Here is a 13802-nt window from a genome sequence, read left to right on the forward strand (position 1 = left end):
AATACCGAAATCTCACTCCGGGAACATTTTAGTAATGCATAAATGTAACAATGTAACAATGTAACATGCCAATTTATCAGTTTCAGCGAGTTTGAGAGAGGTTCCCCTCATTACCAATTACAAAAACCTGCATTTATCCTGAAAGTCATCCCCTTTATTTCTTTTTACCTCTTTTCTTACTCTCACTCACTCACTGTGAGTGTAGGGTGAGCAGACGAATGCGCGACCGAAGTCACAGAACTAAAGTCCCGCAAGCTGCTTGCAAGATGGCGAGTCTGTCTATCGCAAGATTTGTCTGTTAGGTTGTCTGTCTGGTTAATTCCACACTTGTTCGATTCTTCGACTTGTAAAGCTCTGAAGGCGATTCTCATTTGTTGCCGTCGATGTAAGTCTTGATGTTCTCGTCACTATTTCTTCTACCAATGTCTTGATTTCCGGGAAACTGATGCTGGTGTCGTAGTTGAAGGTGTCACGGGTTTGTTTCACGATGTCACACACTGTCAGGTCTGCTGACAGCTCAAACAAATGGACACTAAACATGGAAATATTTGTCTTTGTGTTTAGGTATATATGTGAAATATTTATGCTTTACTGTTAACTTTGGGGAGTCTTTTATCCCACGATATCGGATGAACGTCTGCCCCAACTTTCTAACACATAAAACTGTTTCTATTTGAACATCTGGAAAAACAAGGCGCACAAGAGGCAAAGAGCGGCAACACCCGGCCTAGAAAATGACGGTTGACCCAGTTTGGTGCCGGGTGGCTGTGTGAGTGGAGGCGGGGGAGGAGTGCTCGGGGTGCTCGGGTGGCAGTGTGTTATCTTCATCAACCGGTCGTCTCACCATACACAGCACGAGTGTCAGTGACAGCCGCCACAGACAACAACAGAAAGTGGAAAGCTGAGTGCACTGTGCTCACACAACTAACAACAGGTAAACAACAGTCGGCAGGTTTCACAGAGGTCCGAACCGACAAAGAAAGGACTAAGGTGACGACATAAGGAGCGAATGAAAGAGTTCCTAAAGGTGATAGTAGTGAAGATGTGAGTGTGTAAGATGTGATTTGGCTATCACATAGTTTATTTCTAGGAACAGACTGTAAGATAAGCGGGCGAACAGTTATTTTGGGTAGATAAGGTACTTTGTGCCTGGGTACAGGTCTTGCGAAGTTTTTGTTCTTACCCAAATGTCATGTCATGTCAGTGTCATAACATAATCTAGTGTTATATTTCCATATATGCGGTGATGTGGCAACCTGAAGTGGTGACTGATGAGATCGGGAGATGGAAAGTGAAAGGTCGAGAGGAAATTTATAAATGATCCAGCTGCGATTTCACACTTGATAACACATTTTGTCCACAATTATCTCTCACAATTTACACACGGACCATCAGTACACAACTGAAAAAGCAAATGTTGTCCTGCTTTATTAATATCAATTCCAATAAAAATCCTATCAATAAAAAATTATAAAAACAATAACTGATACCACTAGTTGAACAAAGATAGTTAAAATTAGCAGAATGTGTTTATTCCATATCTCCCAAAGTGAACGATCAGTGACTATTTGCCATCTTAAAAAAATATATATATATAAAACTCGCAGCTAATGATTTTAAATTTTACCTGAAACATCAACCTGCGGTTAAGATATAGAGAGATGAAAAGCAGAGATACGCAAGGTGTCTGGACATCTCAGATTGTAAGAAAAGTTTGATCATGGAGGAACCCGAGTGGTTATAGCGAAAACAGGAAAAAATGCGACTGGAGTTGTCATGCAGTAACATTTACCAACTTGTAATACATCGAGAACACTAGCAACTACATCACAGGAACAAAGATCGGCAAAGCATCTTCTCGCTGGAAATACCATTCTTGCACTGCAGTCCCAGTTAGCTGGGCATCACAAACATCTTGTAGTATTTAATAATAAATAACAATAATAATAACTGACTTATTAGATATCTCACTAGATAAAAAGCGAATTTTCTGAATCGAGAGGTCACGGACACAAACAGAAACAAAAATTCCGTGATAGGGATAAAAAGCTGCAGGTTGTGGATTGTCTACAGTTTATTATGACATACAGAACTGATGTCAAATGCCTTGTGTCTTCACCAGCTCTTATCTTGTACACACCTCTAAATCAAAAAACCTCTTGTGTTGTCACTGTGGTCTCTCAGGCACCGCAATCTTGTTATTCACAAATAGCTATTCACATTGATCCCTTCACAACTTATATGGTCACCCTCGCGTAAAGTACAGATGGTACAATCTGGACCCCGAAAATAAAGTTCAGGACTCAAAAGATGGAAGTGATCTGCTAAAAGTTCTTTTGTTCGTCCTGTAAGAGTAACTATTTCTGTTTTAGTGTTGTCTGGTGTACAGGCGAGTCTCCGTTCTTCAAACATACAAAGATGTGGACTGGACGAGTCGTTGACTTTGATCACTTTTGTTCATTTGCTGTTAACTGAATGTGAAACTGTTTTTTTCAAAAGAAAGGATGCATTCCAACAGGCCCCAATGTCACAACAGCGTTGTTTCCGCTTCAAACACAGTTACCTTGCGGTTGGCCAGGTAAGTCTTGATGTTTTCTTTGCTTTCCACTTTGGCAACAAGGGTCTTAATCTCGGGGAAGTTGTGCTTGACACTGCTGGCCTGGTCGAACACGACGATGTCGGCTAGAGACAACTGTGACACACAAGGGGACACAATCCCACTTTCTCACTGGCTACCTGCGCATGCGTGTTAATGCGCGTCTGTATGACTTCGTGCACGTGGGAAGCTGTCTGTGTGTCTGTCAGTGTGTGTTTGTGACCCTCCACGACGAGATAAGTCTTAAGTCGGAAATTTGAGATTTGGCAAATTGCATATTTTTACAAAGTACAGGTTCTGAACTTTCTTTTGATACAAAAGTTGTTCTTCTAGTCCTAACACTGAGTTAGAAACGTTTGAAGTGTGAAAGTACGGTGGCCGCTTCTATAAGGTACAGCAATGGACTTTCTGGACTTTTCCATCGTCGTGATAATAAGAGCTGTGTGCTACACACCCTCACCTATGACCCTACTCATGACCTTACAGTCAACTGTGTCAAACTGTTTGTTATCCTCAGTGTTACTATTTGCTGTCTTTTGCAGGTTTTTCTTTGTGATGTTTCCATTGACAACCTACATTATGTGTATTAACCATCCACGGAGTGCAAGCACGACAGCAAACATCGACTTCTTCTTGTCGAGGTCTTTATGAGTGCAATGAGAAAAGAAAAGTTTATGAATGAACATATGCATGAACATATACAAGAAAATATATTACTGAAAAATATTCATCAGTAGACTTTACAAGGAAAGCTAACGTTGGAAAGAATTTTATTTCTAAAAAGTTTTTATTGCCAGAGTCTGACACACAGTTACTGCTGGTGATGTTGCAGCTACAGTGCATATAGTTGCCTGAGTTGTAAATAAAATGTAGAATTTATTGTAAACTGCTTAGTTTATGCGTCGTGTGCTGTTTATTTACAATAAACTACTCTCCGACACACATCTACATCTGCTACATTGCAACAACAACAAAAGTGCAGCACGTAAACACTCAAACTCTTTGGTGTTGGCATGTTATTTCTAACAAACAATCATTTTAAGGCTAAAGATTGATTTTTGTTGGTAAACAATCTTGATTCGAGATTTTCAAGCCGACAGTTTAGATATAACTGTTTACTGGTTAGTCTTGTGGTAACAGGAGGTCATCAGCTTTATTCTCTAACCCTGACCTTAAGGTTAAGTAAACAACACCCAGTGTGTTTGCCGTATGATGTTGAGGTTAACACTAGTTGTTGTGTAAACAAGAACCAGTCTGTAGCAAGTTGATGATGACACTAGTTATGTAAACAATACCCAGCGTCTAGGGTAGTATTGTTGACGATAGTAGTTATACAAACAAGCCCACTGTATGATGTTGATGTTTACACTTGTTGATGTGTAAGGAGATCAAGACACCGACTTTCTGTTGTGAGTAAACGTAAATAAATGTGTCATACACAGCACGTGCAATGAAATGTGTCATATCTTACCATATCATATGTAGTAAGCGTAGACCATCACAAGTTGTGACGTACACCGGGACACGGAGGTAAACAGGGTTCGAGGAAAGTCCTTCCGATACACGACGACTTTTCTCTCCAGACCACAAACACTTTCTCCATACGTCATCCACACCACGTCACTGCGGGCCGTGGCCACGTCATCAATGTCATCATCCTTCATCACCCGCACTGGGATACCCGCTTCTTTAAGTCCCTTCACCATACCCGAGTCGTCAGTCATTTCAAACCAGTTCAACACCAGCACGTCTCTCCACTGTAGGCAGGGCGGTGTTGTTGTGCCGTTGGTGGAGGTGACGGTCGTGGATGTTGTCGTGACATTCTCTGGCAACATTCAAAGTAAGTTTCTATAATTAGTTACTTGATACATTAGTTAATTAGATACAGCGTACACATTGACAGACACGTGGATATAAACACAGCGTTAAATGACAGAAACACGTGACTCAATCAATGATAACGCACTAAGCAGTCAGCAATGTCCATGTAGATTATCAGACTCCACAGCACAATCACACTGTAGGTAAACTCAACATGTTGTACACAAAGTAAACAACACAAACAACGGCGCTACACACAGCAACATTTCAGGTCTCACACAGTCAACAGGAGGTGAACAAAGATTCACCTGAATACTTCAGTTGTAGGTAACACAGGTAAGTATCCAGACACAAGCCATCGTGACAGCAGCCTCAAACACACATGAAGCAGACGACATACAACCACCAATCCCTGATGTCACACTCATCGTCAGTCACATCGTTGAGATGAAGAGGACACAAACATCTACTCTACACACAGTGCAGCCATAGGACACAGGTCCGCACATCAAAAATTGCGGCGATGTTACAGTTGAATAAAAATGTTCTAGAAAAGTGACACAAGTTGTAAAGACACAATAACCAATCCACAAACCTAGGTAATGATGTCACAATTTCAGAGATGACCATTTCACACAAACCTGACTCAGATAAAAGGGTAAAGACGAAATGTTATGATGAGCTGTCACCGTGTAGCCAGTTAGGTGAAGTGACATCACTGTCACCTTCATAAGAATGTTTCTCACCTGCCTGTTATTTATCACACTGATAACTGTTTATCTGTCAACAGACGTTACACTACACAATACACACACCTACCTGTAACACCAACACGGAGACTGCGTAGGAAGCTGGCCACGTCACGACCGCACGTCACACAGTCAACTGGCCTGACACCTGTGTGACCTTGACCTCGGTGATACAATCGTCTGACTGGCGGGCCGTCTGTGTGGTCGGGCACACCTCGCTCACTGTACGGCTTGACATCACCGTCCTCAGTGATTCTCCAGTCCTGCGCGACTTCCCTGACGACGGCCGGAGGAGAGCGGAGGGGTCTGGTTAAATATTCCACTTGCCAGCCGACAGGTGCGTTTTTATGGTAACAACTTGCCGCCCACAGATGGAGACGAGGAACTTGTGTCAGCAGGTTGTGACACACAGTGTGGAAGTTTGGTGACCTGTGACAGACATGAGTGTTACAGTAGTTACCGTCACACACAGCTTCCTGCTGGTCAAAGGTCGTGGAGCGCGTGTGCGGACGTTTCGCCGCTGGACGTTTCGGAGTCGGACGTTTTGCCGACTGGCTTTTCGCCGCCGGACGTTTCGCCGCATTATGTCAGAGAGAGAGCTTACTTACTTCTCAAAGAATGAAAGTAACTACTAGATTACACAATAATTCTTTATTTCAAACAAATTTTACACACAGACTTCACAGACAGTTCACTTTGATTGTCACAGATTATGCGCAACAGCTTTGAGAAAAAACATTGATACAATGGCGAGAGAAATGTGTGAGCTAAGGGGCGTCCCACAGTTGACTTCGGCTAAAGGTCCCGTGTGAAATGCCGAAATGAAGTTCCCCCGCGCCGAAACGTCCAGTCGACAAAACGTCCGTCGGCGAAAAGTCCGTGTACCGTAAATATACACATAAATGTATCTTGTACGAAAAACATTAATGAATTGACAAGCATTACCGTTTGTTACTGGAAAGAACTGTGTACAGATGTACAAAACTGATGTTTAAGGGACTAAAGCTAGTCTCATCTTGTTCATCACGTAAATGGCATGGAGATGATAAAGAAATTGTGTTGTAAATTAAAAAAAAAAAAGATATATTTTACTTTCTGTGTTTATGTGATCTATGGGGGAAAGAGTATGGGAGGGTGAAACTGATTTCCAAAATGAATAGTAAATATTGGTGTTATAAATATGTAAATTTACAAGACATTCTAACTGAACATATATTCTGTATTCAAAGCTGTTAAGAAAAAATGATTATTTTTATTATTTCTTTGAAATTAAAGTCTTCGATGCACATTCAGTATTATTATCTATAATAATCTCTAACCCTGTAAGTAGATGCTACTTCAAGCTCTAGTTCATGTTCTTTGGTTCGTCTTTGTGTTTTCTGTATTTGATTTTATTCTTCGCTTAGAAGGTTGTTTATTCCTTTATGCTTCATATGTTAATTATTTTTTGGGGTGTCCGGTCACTTAATCCCCAGACACTTCATCCCCGACACTTCATCCCCGACACTTCATCCCCTAGACTTTTAATCCCCAGACACTTCATCCCCAGACACTTCATCCCCGACACTCAAGAACTATTTTCATATCATATTGTTGAAGAACATTAAATTTACTAGCTTATATGAACTTTAACTAATGTTGTAGATGTTCAAATGACGTTGAAGTTAAAAGCATGATTTCAATTTGAATTTCAATTAAATTTTTCGCTGACTTCATAATTTTTATAGTTAAGGATTTAGTTTAGGGATTAAGTGTCTGGGGATGAAGTGTCTGGGGATTAAAAGTCTAGGGGATGAAGTGTCGGGGATGAAGTGTCGGGGATGAAGTGTCTGGGGATTAAGTGACTGGGAACCGTTTTTTGGTTGTTGTTCTTTTTTTTTTTTTTGGTCTCTCGTATGCTGTACACATTCCTAGGAGCGTGAGTATGCCCTTTACAAATTTTATATTTATTATTATTTTTGTTGTTGCTGTTTTGGCTGTTGAGCATGTATTGAATCCATCGACTGGTGTCCTCTTCTGTTCCACATCTTTGTTCACCTTCGTTGTCGTCAAGTCAGTGCTAACTGTCAATGTGTTCGTCAGGACAAATCACAACTTTCTCATTTCATTTTACCAGCAGTCATGTAGCACATCCATCTCGGCTTTTCTTACTTTTATACCTAGTGTTTGAATGAAAGCTACGGTCACGCGAGCTACCATTTTTTTTTGGGGGGGGGGTAAAATCGAGTTAAAGGTTGGTCACCTTGGTAACTACGCATGGCAGTTAGCGCATGCGCAGAACATGTCAGTACCAAAAAAGCGTGCGCGAAAAAATTAGTGGCGGACTGGAGCGAATCTCGCGTGAGCAGGTCAGGTGTCCCTTTCATTGAGGGATTATCACCTGTTAAACACCTGCTGGTCATTCTAAGATCACAGTGAACGACATCTACCTGTGTGTCTATCATCACATCACACGATATGCTACTCACTCGCTCACTTCATCAGCGATGACGTACAACGACCCTCCTCTTGCTGCCTGTGACAAGTCGTTGACGGCCTCCTCCAAGTCTTTACTGTCAAACTCATAAAGATCATACTGCAGGAGGTGAGGCTGACCGGGTGAGACACCTGTTGACTGTTGTGTGTTTACTGTCTGCAGCAACAGGTGATACAGCATGGTGCACGCTGCACGACTAGCATCACAAGTACTCACAATGTAGACGGCGTGACCGTCAAGCAGCCATTTTATACCCATCATCAGCAGCACCACAGTTTTACCTGTACCGGGCGGTCCGGCGACAAACACTGTGGGAGGCGCCGTGTGTAGCAGGTGAAGTTGCTCCGGGAAGAGTGTGATGACAGCAGTGTAGCACTGTCCTGTCCACCACACGGCCTGACCCAGGGTCTTGAAACTCACACGTGGAGGACTTGTACATGGCACAGTCACTGATGTCGCCGGACCACAGAATCTAGTACAGTCACATCAGTTGATGTGTATTAAAAAAACAATTTATATTTTTTACAGTTAATAATGTGTTGTCAACTGTATTTAATTTTTTCCCAAATAAAAATATATGATTTCTATTACAACTAAAGAGTAACTTTTCACTCTCTAACTTATGTTATCTGAAGAATTTTTCTAACGCTTGCTTCTATAATGGACACAATGATCTCCTCCAAATTGAAAATTGAAGTACTCCAGCACAATACAAAACAGCATAATAAAAAAATTTTTAAGGAAAAATATGTTTATAGTTTCACAAGTTTACAGCAGGCAGTTAGTGAGCTGAGAGAAAAATTAGTCAGAAAGAAAAGAGAATAATTATAACACTGTGACACTAGATGGCCTCTTGGAAACAGTCGGACTTGGATTGCTTACATCTTTATTTCTTTGTTGAACATTAAAAACTACATATGCGCTGAAATATATATTCCGTGAACATGACTCCTAACACCTTTGCCACCATGCTAGTCCTTTGTCACACCTTCCCTGCTCTTCTACCTTTCACAATATCATGTTACTCTCAGTTCTTGTTCTTGTTATTTGGTTTCTCTGCGGTGTTGCATGTTTTCTTTGTGTCAATGTGGGAAAATCTTTGAAGAGAAAAACAGCCGGTCTATGGTGGGTTACCACTGACTGGTGATAATGACATGTGTACAATGTAAATGTAATGTAAGGTGTGTCACTGAGGTCAGAGTTGTGAGGCGCGTGTAGTCGTGACGTCAGCAGGTGGCCGTTAGTGTAGTTACAGCTCGTGTCGCTGATTTACTAACGTGTTTGCAAGTGAGGACTGTCGTATATACTGTGAATAAAGTTTTGTTGGAAATCTCTTCGACTGTAAAGACTCAGTTTCTTGAAGAGGTTGGCACAGCAGATTGAGGACCAACCGACAAGCCGTTGACGACGAACTTGTGCTTCGTCGCCCATCAACATCAACATCACATTTCAAATTTTCAATGTAACATGTGGTAACAGTTACCCATCCCTGTTCAAGATAAAAATCTTACCTTTGAAATTTAATTTGTTGATAATTGACAGTGACGTGAGCACAGATGTCACATCTAACATCGTACACGACAGGCTTAGACTGTGACAGTGTTGTGACTACACATTATTGTAATCTTTACCTGGCTACCAGTGTCTTGTACAACTTAGCTGTCATGTGACTGACAGGTCCAGCCCCAGCCACACGTCGCTTCCACCAGTGTCCGAGTTCCCTCAGCACGTGACTACTGACGTCACACGGGGTCTTGGGGTCAGACAACTGATCACAGCACAGACACAGACCTGGGATGTCGGCGGGATCTGTTGTTCCCAGACACCAACACAGGTCCTGTATAAAAAGTCCTCTGACTTTAAGAAAAATGAGCGAAATATGTCGAGGTTTTTAACTAAAAGATATAAAGCACAATAACAGAAGATTTTATTACAAAGTTAATTGTAAAGTATTTACAAAGTTGTAAACTAAAAAAACTAGAGTAATACACTAATTGTTTGTGCGATTCGTTTTCAAAACCATCCAAAATATTATAACTTGGCAAAAACATAACAAAACTAAATAAAAAATATTAAGTCCAATTCACTACAAACTCTTTCAAACAATTTTAAAGCTGTCATTTAAATCTTACACAATGTTGGCAAAGTCGTTTTTTTTCTTATTTTAGAAACATGTTTGTAAACGTGATGAGTTTAAGGTAGACAGAAGACAGATGAAACCTGAGTCAGCTGTGGGTCCAAAGAGATGGCCTCTTGAACTTCGTCAGTCGTGAGGTTGGGGAAGGCGATGACCTTAGTGACGGGCAGACCGGGAGCGATGTCGGACACCAGGTGAGACAACATGGCCTCCGACTTGTCCAGCTGTGACATGGCCTCCGTCAGCTTCTTTCTGATGTTTTTGTCTTTATCGTCCTTCGACATATTCAGTGCCTGTGTGTTGTGACCAAAGGCCTTCACCTCGCACGTGACTAAACCGAAATGTTGGTGAATGAGAAGCACATCAAAGTCGCCCTGTTTCCAGTTTCGCGGCAGAGCAGATGGGAGGTTGGCCGGTAGGGGGAGCTGTGCAGCTGCAGAAGTGTAACACGGTTCCCCCAGGTAGTCGCCGAACTGAAGCTGAGTCAGTCCAACCATGACTTCTTTCTTGTCTTCACACAGTTTCTGGAGACAGTAGAGCACCCGTTGCATTGCGGCATCGTCTCTGAGGTCACTGTCCTGAACGCGAGGTGGCTGAGGAATGGAAGCAGCAGCTGATGGAATCATCGCTGTGTGACCTGTCTGACCTGACTGAGCTGACTGACCTGACTGACCCGACTGACCTGACTGACCTGTCTGACCTGACTGACCTGTCTGACCTGACTGTCTAGTCTGACCTGACTGTAAGACCAGAACCTCCTGACCAGCAGCCGACTGTCTAGTCATGGGCACGCGGTTGACGTAGACAGGAGGCAGGAAGTAGGCGCGAGAGTCGAGATGAGGGAACGCGGCCTCAACCCACTGTAGCCAGAATGTCTGGGCCTGGTCTGGTAATGGTTCCTGTGTCAACACGATTTTAGTAAATTTAAATGTACATGAACTATTGTGTTAAGACATTTTGCATTCTTTGTATTTACTCCAACTTGTATCAGCTACTGTTATGGCCTACTGTACAATTCTAACATCCACTGAGGTTGATTAAGGCTGATGTCCTGTGTTATTTTCTGTTACGCAATATGGCAATATTATTATTAAACAAACAAACAAACAAACAAACAAACCTTTGAGCCAGTCTTCTGATTGATGAGACTAACTGCTGCTTTGATCTGACAAGCATCACCGCGGATGATGAGAACCTTCACACCTGGTACAGGTGAGGGGTTGGGGTCAAAGTTTACATCAGCTCCAGACTTCTTCTTCACCTCTTCCAGAGGACGTGTGTTCGCTAAAATAATATTATGGTCTGTAGGTCCTTTGTCACTCACATTGATTGAGTGATTACGAATGTTACCTACTTTACTCTTGTTTGCTGTTTATCCTACTTAGAGCTATTGTTGTTTAGAGAATGAAGTGACTTTAAACACTCCACTCACCTGTGTCAGCAAGTAGCTCAGCCTGTTGGTCAGTCACGGTGTGTAGGTAAACTTCCACCCGGCCACGACCTCTAGAATGTCGTTTACCTCCTCTTCCTTTAGGGCGCTGTCCCTGTGAGAGTTGTTACAGTGAGAAAAAAATCACGAGAATGAACACTACAAACATCACTGAGATGATGATGATGATGATTGATGATGATTGATGGATGATGGATGATGGATGATGGATGATGGATGATGATGATGATGATGATGATGATGATGATGATGATGATGATGAGAACTCGCCCGGTGAGAAATTCATCAAACTTTTCCGTGTCTTACCTTTTGTGGAGCAGACGGCTGATGACCAGACATTGTTGACAGTTGACTTATGTGACGTCACACTGAAGCATAGTAAACAGGTCTGTAATCATTCTGTGATGTCACAGTGGAGTTCAGTATTTAATATTTTTAGGATGTCAGTACATTTCAGTAAACAGTAATCACTCTATGATGTCAGTGGAGCTCAGTCATTATAGAGTGATGTTACAATACACATCAGTGAGCAGACTTGTAATCATTCAGTGATGTCGTTGTGATGCTTTGTCAACAATGATGATCATGGATGATTACTTAAAGCAGGGAGGATCAGTGAAGAGTTCATAAGCCGTATAAGATCGTAATTTAGAACTTAACACATCCACATGTAAATCTTGATATGAATGACTTTAACTCTAGATAAGACCGCCTTTGTCAAATATAGTAACGGGGTTGACAAAATATGTAAAAACGTGTAAATATGTCTTAACTCTGAAATATGTGTATACAGTAATCCATCAAATTAGTCGGAATTTATACACGACTAACCTTAAGACAACATAAATTTTTATCTTGTGATATGACATTGACCGTATAGTGTCTGTCTGTCTGTCTGTCTGTCTGTCTGTCTGTCTGTCTGTCTGTCTGTCTGTCTGTCTGTCTGTCTGTCTGTCTGTCTGTCTGTCTGTCTGTCTGTCTGCCTGCCTGTCTGTCTGTCTGTCTGTGACACTCACCTCAGTGTGTGAAGTATCAGAGCATGGTGACAGGCAACGGAAGGCTTAAGGTATAGAGAAATGCCATGATTCTGTGGTAGAAAACAGCGCACGACTGTCAATAAGTAGAAAACTATACAAAACGAGGACTGCGAGGACTGAGTCACGTGATGTGAGGGCGGCAGACAGCCAGCATCGCACATCTTCACCACTGCAGCTCTCGTCAATGCTAAGATCGCCAGGTTGTGTTCCACTCGGATGTAGGGGTAAACTATTTATAGCTCTCTAAGCTTGCGACAATGTCGCCATTGTATCATCTCAGACATGTTGTTAAAACTGTCATCGCAAAAGGCATAAATTTAGAGAACATCCCTGAAACAGACCGCTTCGCGTATCTGAGAGCATTGTTAACAAAGACGGTGTAGCGGATGATGACATTAAAAGCCGCATCAGCGAGGCCAGGGATGCTTTCAACAGCCTACATCCCATCCTGAACTCCCGAGCATTACCTTCAGCAGTAAGACCCGCATCTTCAACACCAATGTGAAGAAAATCTGATGCCTACGTCATATTGTGGAAATAAGATGGCATGAAAAGATCTCCAACAGCAGCCTGTGGAAAAGAACCAACCAGAACACCACTAGCAAAGACATCAAAAGCGCAAATGGGGCTGAATAGGACACACCCTGCACAAACCAGCTGACAGCATTGAAAGCAGGAACTTGACTGGAATCCTCAGGGGAAGAGGAGAGTTGGCAGACCAAAGCAGACTTGGAAAAGAACAGTAGAGAGCGAGGCAAAGGACGTGGGATCCACATTGGGCTAATTGAGGGGGTTGCCTTATACCAGGTCCTCTGGTGAGGTCTTGTTGTGCCCCTATTCACCCTGAGGAGTAGCAAGGAAAGGGCCCTGTGTATTAACAGCAAGCAGCTTGGTACAATTGTACCCGTAATAAAACGACGAGAAAAATACAGGGACTGTGATGTACACGGATTATTCTTAGCTGTGTCGCCGAGTCTTCAAACATTGTGTAGGCGACCACGTCGACATACAGAGAGAAAGATAAAGTTGAACAGTAACTGATTGTGTTCTCTAGTTACTGTCGCTAAATATCCGGTTTCTATATAAGTTACAGGCATTAGTGACGACGAGTGGTTACGGGCCAGTAATCACGTGACTGTCACGCTAGTGTCTGTGAAGATGTTTGTCCGGTTGTAGTTTCCTGACCACTCGTCCTGTAGACAAAGTGTCGTTGTGTAACACAAGTCTGTAGGTGAGGGCACGTGCAGCGTTCACACAACGTCCCTGTAGTCTAGACGATTTGTACAGTTGTTTTCTGGCTTCTGGTAGAATTAGTGACAGGAGACAAAGTTTGTTGACCAAAATAACACTTTTGTAAAACAGACATTAAACTGCGAGACCTGCTCCCTATCGCGACAACCACGAGCTTTGTTGAAGAGTATGAGTTGCAGTTGACATCTTTGGATATTGTACATTGTGTACAGGCCACTAACAGTTATGATGATGTAGAATATTTACATATCGTCAACGGTTCAGTTCGAGAGTTGAGTAGTAGAT

At 42.2% G+C, this 13802-nt stretch overlaps 1 long non-coding RNA gene across 1 annotated transcript; it reads right to left on the minus strand.

Moving 5' to 3' along the window:
- Positions 1-1425: 1425 nt before the first annotated feature.
- LOC112575616 lies at positions 1426-4779 on the minus strand. The gene is made up of 3 exons (XR_003101678.1): positions 4726-4779; positions 4068-4421; positions 1426-3239 (listed from the first exon to the last, which is right to left on the minus strand). It is a non-coding gene; the product is annotated as an uncharacterized LOC112575616 (long non-coding RNA).
- Between the last annotated feature and the right edge of the window lie 9023 nt (positions 4780-13802).

This window comes from Pomacea canaliculata, linkage group LG11 (genome assembly GCF_003073045.1).
Source record: "Pomacea canaliculata isolate SZHN2017 linkage group LG11, ASM307304v1, whole genome shotgun sequence".
In the NCBI taxonomy this organism is placed as follows: Eukaryota; Metazoa; Mollusca; class Gastropoda; order Architaenioglossa; family Ampullariidae; genus Pomacea; species Pomacea canaliculata.